General features: G+C 41.4%; 1 non-coding gene across 1 annotated transcript; it reads right to left on the bottom strand.

Moving 5' to 3' along the window:
- Positions 1-4,788: 4,788 nt before the first annotated feature.
- Positions 4,789-4,895, bottom strand: LOC148207105 (small nucleolar RNA R71). The gene has a single exon (XR_015788172.1). It is a non-coding gene; the product is annotated as a small nucleolar RNA R71 (small nucleolar RNA).
- Between the last annotated feature and the right edge of the window lie 4,086 nt (positions 4,896-8,981).

Genomic DNA, 8,981 nt, shown 5'->3' with positions numbered 1-8,981 from the left:
AAAAATTAATGAAAGCAACAATTAACTCTAAAAGATTACAAAATCCAATGCGTAGTTCAAACACACACCCAATAATAACTACCAACAAAATACTGGGTTTTTACGGCAAGATGGGTGACTTCAGGTGAGGGGTGCGTGGTGTATACGACTTGGATGGGACTCAAACTAGTGGCCAAATGAAGCACAAGGGGTGTACTTTTTACTTGGGTTGCCTACTTGATTCAAAATCATTGGGGGGGGTTGCTCTCTCAAAAGAATTCTGGGGCTACACAATGTCCTCCCTCTGACCAAATTTTTCCTATTTCCACGACTCTCTTTGCTACACCTACCCAACCTACTATTGAGACCTTCAAAACCAGCCACCTACCTAGGTCAAGCCCTCTCTACATCATCACCGCGGTCGACCTCGTTCACACCTGAAACATATAAAGGTACACAAAAAAAAGGGGGGTGAGTACATAAGGTACTCCGTGAGTAGCACTTCCTAACTAGCACAAAATAAAATTATGCTCACAGTCACAACATAAAGAACAAAACAATAGTGAGGCAATCAAATAAGCAGTGAGAGATAGCGAACAATTAACTTGACATTTAGAACAAAACAAGAGCAAGGCAACAAATAAGCAGAGAGATAGCGAACAAATAGCTTGACATTTATTCCCAAGTCACCGTACCTCCTCCTTCTCCAGTACTTGAAGTCCGACCTTGCCATTTATTCCCAAGGCCAAAACACCACTACTTCGCAAGCTTCACTCTTCCTTAATCCCTCAAGGCCTAAATCCTCGAGTCGTATTGACCCTTGACATTTATCCCCAAGGCCTCAATACTCCTCTCCAGAAACTTGACGTTCGGCCTTGCCATTTATTCCCAAGGCCTGAACTGTGCACCGATCCTTGCCATTTATTCCCAAGGTATCGATGACTTCCCAACGTATTGGTCCTTGACATTTATCCCCAAGACCCCCAATACATGTTTACAGAAAATTTGTCGTCTGGCCTTGTCATTTATCCCTAAGGCCACTACTCAGGCTTTGAACCTCAAGCGATTTATATGCATTTTCCAGATCAGAACACCCAGGTTAACGGTCCATCAACCCGTCCCTTTACCCTTCAACCCTCCACCACCTCACTAACCCTTCCGTGACCACCTACAAGTAAACCACCCCCCCACATTCTAAACCACTGCACCGTTTACAAACGTACTTTTCCACGTAATAAACAAAATTCATCCAACAGCTCACAAACCAGACAATATGAATTAAATTATCGATATAACCAAGCTAGCATTTCATCTACATCCCATTTACACAACGTCATGAGCCAATTACTTCTAACTACAACAGTTCAGAATCTACTAATCACCTACAACAACAAGAATAGGATCATGTTTCCTTAAAAGGGTTCAATAATAGAAATACGGCAACAGATCGCTAGAATCCACAATTCAAACCATAATCCTTACATGCTTATTTAAATTATTTTAGCAAGAAAACAAAAAAAAAACAGCATCAAGAACATTCCGTTAACGCTAAATAACGCACGCACTCGCCCCCTGGTGCTACTTACCCCACCACGTGTTTAAGTTGCGTCGGCCCACACCTAAGCATAAAAAAAAACAGAGAAAAAAATACAGCAATTTAAATGTACTATTCAGCCTTAAAAAAAAACATCTTTAAGAGGGTTCAAAGGGGCTCGTTACCTCAAACGACTCCGTATAGGTGTGGGTAAATTAGATCTAGCTTGCCAAGACGTGGGTAGCGTAAATCGGGTTTCAACGGATGTAGATAATCGCCGAACACCACCAATACGCTGCTGTCCACGTTTTTGCAGCAGCGAAAAAACGTCCAATACGATCTCCAACGGCTTTCGTTTCAATGTCCCTTGCTACAAAAACAACCCCGTTTAGGTGGGGGTATGCTAAATCGATTTCGTTTGGGTGTGGGTACTCCAAATCTAACTTCGAACAAAGGTGGGTCAAAGAAAAGTTACCGGGTTTCACGGATCTAAGTTGTTCGAGGGTCGTTAGGCTTGTTGAATCGGAGAAAGAGAAAGGACGCCGCGAAACAGCCCCGGTGTACCGATGCCGCCTGCAGCTGCCCGAACGTCACGCGCCGCCGCTGATCGTCGCACACCGCCGCTGCCCGAGCACGACGCCGCAGCCCGTCACGCGACTCAGCTGTTCGACGCTCTGCCACCTGCTGCAGCGCCGCTGCTGCCGTGTTGGTGTGTCTGCCGGAGATGGCTGCCGTCGGTGCTGATGCGTCGGAGAGGAGGGTCCCAGTGGGAGGGGGGGTTGGTCGACGGCTTCAACAAGAGAGGAGGAAAAGGGGAAAAGGAGAAAAAGTGCTAGGGTTCCCTTTCTTGTTGCAATATTTTAAACTCCTGTGGGCTGGGGTTCTTTCCTTATGTTTAAGGCCCACTTATTGATTACGCTTGTTTACATGCGTAAAAAGAAGGTTTTAGATGCTGTTTTTACTATGTTTCAGCTTTGTTTCGGATTTTTCTCGATCGTTTGAGTTCCAATTCATGCAAAATTCATATACTATGGTTTGTGGATGGCTTATATTGTATTTATGACATTTTAGGACCATTTGGGAGTGCAAATTAATCAAAAGAAGCGAAAAGACGAAAAAAAAACACCTCAGGGAGGGCGCCAGGCGCCTGGGAAGCCTGCAGAAAACTGGTTTTCTTCCAACTTTGCCCTTAATGAAACGCGTCTTCCAATGCGTTTTGGTGGTTCCAACCGATGCATACGTGTAGAAGAAGTGTTCCACTATCAGTTTGAGCACGATTTGGTCAGTCAAAGGAGTTGGAAATGGGTGATTCACCATCGTTTTAGGACCTACCTAACCAATTCTGCACAGCTATAAATTCCAGCAACTTCTCCACCAAATTCATCAAGCCTTGCTTCCTTCTCTTGATCATTTTTAGTGTTTCTTTGTTGCTTTCTAAGTACTTTTGAGTTGCTTTCATTAGTTGCTTTTGGTTTTTAAATCCCGAGCACTTTACATTCTTTTATTGAGCTTTGTTTTGTTTCCATTTGTACTTAGTTTTTCTACTTATTCAAATATATAAAAATCTAGCACTTTGCTTATCTTCTCTTTGCCTTTACTTTATTTTTAGTTAAGAGAGTTGTGTTTTTGGAGGAAAGAGCACGTGACACTCCCCCTTGCTTGAAAGAGAAGGGCGAAGCTCTCAATCCCGATAAAAACTCTCCGTTAGTTAACTTTGTTTTTCACACATGCATTCCACATTCAACCATTTTACTTGCTGTATTTTCTTCAATATGTCTTTCTAAATTCCCGTCTCTAGCCCGGTTATGGATAGTTAGCCTTTTATGTCTAAAAAGGGTTGCTAAGAAGTAGTGTTTTTACTTTCCATTCATTGCTCAACATGTTTTCCCAAAAAGTTAGGATTTAGAGAAGGCCACTGTAAGTCTTAACAAGTCAATACTGAAAAGGTTGCTTATTTGCATTGTTGAGTGGTTAAACCGAGGAGAGGAGCGCCTTAGACATAAGGGTTCCGCTTAAGTAGCCTAGACATAGGACCTTAACCCGAGGTTGCGACTATTTCCATCCTAAAACTAAGATATATCTCATAATAGACATATTAGGGAATGTCTTAGGACTTTGAACTTGCTTAGACATAAGTAAAGTGAGAAGCGTAGTCGTTAGTTTCTAAAGTAAAATGCATATTATCCTTAGCATGTCCTTGATTCTTTGTTGGCTAACTTGAAGTAATTCGGGCTAGGTTTTATTATTATAAGTCCAAATCCCAAATCCAAAACCATTATTTGTGACCACTTCCCATTTACAAGAATCACTCATTTCAACATTCACTATTCTTTAAAACTTTAGAGTTTGGAAATTGTTTAGAAGTCCTTGAGGATCGATACTTGGATACTCCATCCATTTTATATTACTCTGACAGGTGTGCGCTTGCATCTATATAATTGTTACCACGCTTAGTGCGTGCGTTCAGCATAAACGCCCAGTCAAGTTTTTGGCGCCGTTGCCGGGGACTTTAGTTTTAAAATTATTTTCAAATTCTTTTAGTTTTTATTTTTGTGAATTGTTGTTGGGTGTAATTTCCATCCACCGTTTTTGTTCTATATTTTTGGTCGTTTATCTCACAAGGGTAAGTTAAAGTGCATGAGCACAAGATCTTTTCTTCTACCCTTGACCCTGAGATTGAGCGGACCCTTCGAAAAACTCGAAAGGAGCAAAGACTTCGAAAACAACTAGAAAAGCAAAAAGAGAGAGAAGGTGAAATCAGTCCTGAAAGTGAGGTAGAGAGTACGAGCACATCAATGGCAGATATTCCACCTCGTGATCCGGTTGATCCACCTGCTGTTAACGGTAATATGAGGGATCATGCAAGAAATGATGAATTCAACCATATCCAGATGGCGGACAACAGAGACGTGGCAATGCGAGAATATGCCGCCACGGCTTTTCAGAACTTTGATTCAGGGATAGTCAACCCTATTCCAGCCCACGCAAACTTTGAGCTTAAACCAATGATGTTCCAAATGTTGCAGACAATTGGACATTTTGGAGGGCAGGAACATGAGGATCCACATGATCATCTGAAATCATTCATTCAAATTGCAAATGCATTTCGATTACCTGGTATAACAGACGATGCTCTGAGACTAACACTTTTTCCATTTTCTTTGAAGGACCAAGCTAGAGCATGGCTCAATGCATTTCCACCGGGATCCATCACCACATGGGGGTCGTTAGTGGAGAAGTTCTTAACAAAATTCTTCCCACCTACTCGCCACGCTGATATCAGAGAGGAGATCATCTCCTTTAGACAGTATGATCGTGAACCTGTTCACGAGGCGTGGGAGAGATTTAAAGAACTAATCAGGAAATGTCCGAACCATGGCTTGCCGGCATGCATCCAGATAGAACATTTCTTTAGAGGTTTAGATCATCCTACTAAGATGATGCTAAACAATGCTGCCAACGGAGCCTTTACAAAGAAGACATTCAACGAGATAGTTGACATCCTAAATGACTTAGCTTCACACAACGAACTATGGTGTTCGCAAAGATCTAGGGCAGCACCAAAGAAGCAAGATCCAGCTGGAGTTTTGGCTCTGGACATTGCGACCTCGATGCAAAAAGAGATGGTTACAATGAACCAGAGGCTGAAAGAGATGGCATTGGGAATAAAAAATCCATTAGCCACGCCGATACAACCTGTGCAGTCGGATTATTGCACTCCTGCCCCTGTTTGCCAAGTCAACGATCTCATTTGTTCATTTTGCAGTGAAAACCATATTTATGATAATTGTCCACATAACCCTGCTTCGTTTTTTTATGTAGGACATGGGAACAATAGGAACTTTAACCCATATTCGAACACCTACAACCCAGGTTGGAGGCACCACCCTAATTTCTCATGGGGAGGACAAGGAGGTTCGAGCGGGTTTTAATCAAGGGCAGAGCCAACAGAACAAAGCAGCCCTATGTTCCACCTACACAGCAATACATCCCACCACCGCAACAGCAGTACAATCAGAGAGAACACAGACTCCACCAGTTCAAAATAACAACTCAAATCTTGAGAATATGATGAAGGAGTACATGGCCCGAACCGACGCAGTGATACAATCCCAAGCGGCATCAATGAGGAATTTCGAGACCCAATTGGGACAGCTCGCCAATGAATTGAAGAATAGACCACAAGGTTCTTTTCCAGGCCATACTGAATTACCAAAACGAGAAGGGAAAGAACAGTGCAAAGCTGTCACCCTCAGGAGTGGACTGGCATATGATGGACCAACAATGCCAACAACAGATGTACAGATTCCGTCCACTGAACCAATTGTAAAGATACCAGAAAATCCAACAACACCAGAAAAAGAAAATATTAGAAAAGGTAATGAGGACACCCGAGTGTTCCTCCACAGGTACAGCCTTTTTTACCCCTACTCCCCCGTTTCCACAAAGATTAGTTAAGAAAAATAATGATTCCCAGTTTAGAAAATTTTTAGATATTTTAAAACAACTGCATATAAATATACCATTAGTAGATGCTCTAGAACAGATGCCAAATTATGCTAAGTTTTTGAAAGATATAGTTTCTAGGAAGAAAAAAATAGGAGAGCATGAACTGGTAGCCATGACAAAATGTAGTAGTGAAGCTGTAGGCAGCCCGCTACCCATGAAATGTAATGATCCTGGCAGTTTTACCATTCCATGTTCCATAGGAGGAAAAAACTTAGGTAGGGCATTATGTGATCTAGGCGCTAGCATTAATCTTATGCCATTATCAGTTTTCAAATCTTTAGGCATAGGAGAAGCTAGACCTACTACGGTTACCCTCCAACTAGCAGATAGATCTATCATAAGACCTGAGGGAAAGATAGAAGATGTTTTAGTCCAGGTGGACAAATTCATTTTCCCTGCGGACTTTATCATTCTAGATTGCGAGGCAGACTTAGACGTTCCCATTATTTTGGGAAGACCATTTCTAGCCACTGGGGATACAGTTTTTAATGTGAGGAAGGGAGAAATTACAATGAGGGTAAATAATGAAGAAGTTAAATTTAACGTTCTAGACGCCATGAAATTACCAGGAGACTTTGAAGAGTGCTCTGCTATAAATAGCTTGAATCCTATTATGTTTGATGAGTTTTATGACTTATTAGTTACAGAGATTGAAGAAGAGCTTGATAAGATAGCAGAAGGACCAGAAGATGTGCTAATCCTATTGAAAAAATACAAAAAAAGAAGAATGCAAGTCGTTACTTCCGTCCATAGTGGAACCACCCACGTTGGAGCAGAGAAGCCATTGCCGTCGCATTTGAAATATGCGTATCTAGGGGATAACGACACTTTACCAGTTATTATAGCTTCCAATTTATCACCTACTAATGAATATTCTTTATTGCAGATTTTGGAGAAGCACAAAAAGGCCATTGGATGGACGATAGCAGATATCCGAGGGATAAGCCCGGCCTTTTGCATGCACAAAATTCTATTGGAAGAAGATGCTAAGAACTCTATTGAGAGTCAAAGGCGGTTGAACCCGAAGATGAAAGAGGTTGTAAGGAAAGAAATTCTTAAATGGCTTGACGCCGGTGTTATATACCCAATATCCGACAGCAGCTGGGTAAGCCCAGTACAGTGTGTACCAAAGAAGGGGGGTATAACCGTGGTGGCCAACGAGGAGAATGAGCTCATCTCAACCCGAACTGTGAGAGCGGGTGGAGAGTTTGCATTGACTATCGCAAACTCAACAAGGTAACAAAGAAAGACCATTTTCCTCTCCCGTTTATTGACCAGATGCTCGACCGTCTGGCAGGTAAGGATTTCTATTGTTTTTTAGATGGATATTCGGGTTATAATCAAATTACTATTGCTCCAGAAGACCAAGAGAAGACAACATTTACGTGTCCGTATGGTACGTTCGCTTTTAGGCGAATGCCCTTTGGACTATGCAATGCACCCGCGACTTTTCAGAGGTGTATGATGGCCATCTTCTCTGACATGGTAGAAAATATTCTAGAAGTTTTTATGGATGACTTTTCTGTTTTTGGAAATTCTTTTGACGCATGTTTAGTTAATTGGAGAGAGAGTATTGGAGAGATGTGAACAAACAAACCTAGTCCTAAATTGGGAGAAGTGTCATTTCATGGTACAAGAGGGTATTGTTTTGGGTCACAAAATTTCCAAGCAAGGAATAGAGGTAGACCACGCTAAGATAGACATCATTTCAAAGCTACCTCCTCCTACAAATGTCAAAGGGATTAGAAGTTTTTTAGGGCATGGGGGATTTTACCGCCGCTTTATAAAAGACTTTGCTAAAATTTCTAAACCTTGTGTCAATTGTTAGAACATGATAGACCATTTGTTTTTGATGATGACTGTTTTAAAATCATTTGAAATGTTGAAAGTTGCTCTAAGTTCAGCTCCTATAATTATCGAACCTAATTGGGATTTACCTTTTGAGCTCATGTGTGATGCTAGTGATTATGCAATAGGAGCTATGTTAGGACAACGTAAAAACAAGATCTTGCATCCTGTGTATTATGCTAGTAAGACTCTGACCGGTGCACAACTCAATTACACTACTACTGAAAAGGAACTGTTAGCAGTTGTGTTCGCCTTTGATAAGTTTAGGTCTTACTTGATAGGCACAAAAGTCATTGTTTTTACTGACCATTCTGCTTTAAAATATTTATTTGCTAAAAAAGATGCTAAACCACGTTTGATACGGTGGATTTTGTTACTTCAAGAGTTTGATATTGAAGTTAGGGACAGGAAGGGTACTGAAAACCAAGTTGCTGATCACCTGTCTAGATTGGAATCCCCGCTCTGTGATGATGGAACTGTTATACGTGAACAGTTTATTGACGAGCAACTCTTGCGAGTTGATTCAGTTCCGTGGTATGCCGATATAGCAAATTATTTGGTAAGTCGAATAGTTCCTTATGAGTTCAACAAGCAACAGGTAAAGAAATTTTAAATGAAGTTCGATGTTATCGTTGGGATGAGCCTTTTTTATATAAGCTAGGACCTGACAATATCTTACGCAGGTGTGTCGCAGAAGAAGAGCACGAGGCGATATTAGACGCTTGTCATATGTCTCCATATGGAGGACATTTTGCAGGACACAAAACCGCAGCCAAAGTTTTGCAAAGTGGGTTCTTTTGGCCCACTCTGTTCAAAGATGCACATAAGTTTGCCCAGGTTTGTGACAAATGCCAACGGACAGGTAATATATCTAAACGCCACGAAATGCCTCAAACCCCGATCCTGGAGATTGAAATATTTGATGTGTGGGGTATAGATTTTATGGGTCCATTTCCATCTTCTAATGGTAAGCTTTATATATGTTAGCAGTAGATTATGTTTCGAAATGGATAGAAGCCATTGCAACTGCTACCAATGATTCCAAAGTTGTCATTCGTTTTCTGCAAAAGCACATTTTTACGCGTTATGGAACCCCGCGTTGTCTGATAAG

The sequence above is a fragment of the Momordica charantia genome, unplaced genomic scaffold, assembly GCF_013281855.1.
Source record: "Momordica charantia cultivar OHB3-1 unplaced genomic scaffold, Mcharantia_2.0 BLBB01000183.1, whole genome shotgun sequence".
NCBI lineage: Eukaryota > Viridiplantae > Streptophyta > Magnoliopsida > Cucurbitales > Cucurbitaceae > Momordica > Momordica charantia.
Note: the sequence above shows the minus strand (reverse complement) of the source record. Positions and strands in the feature narration are given on the sequence as shown.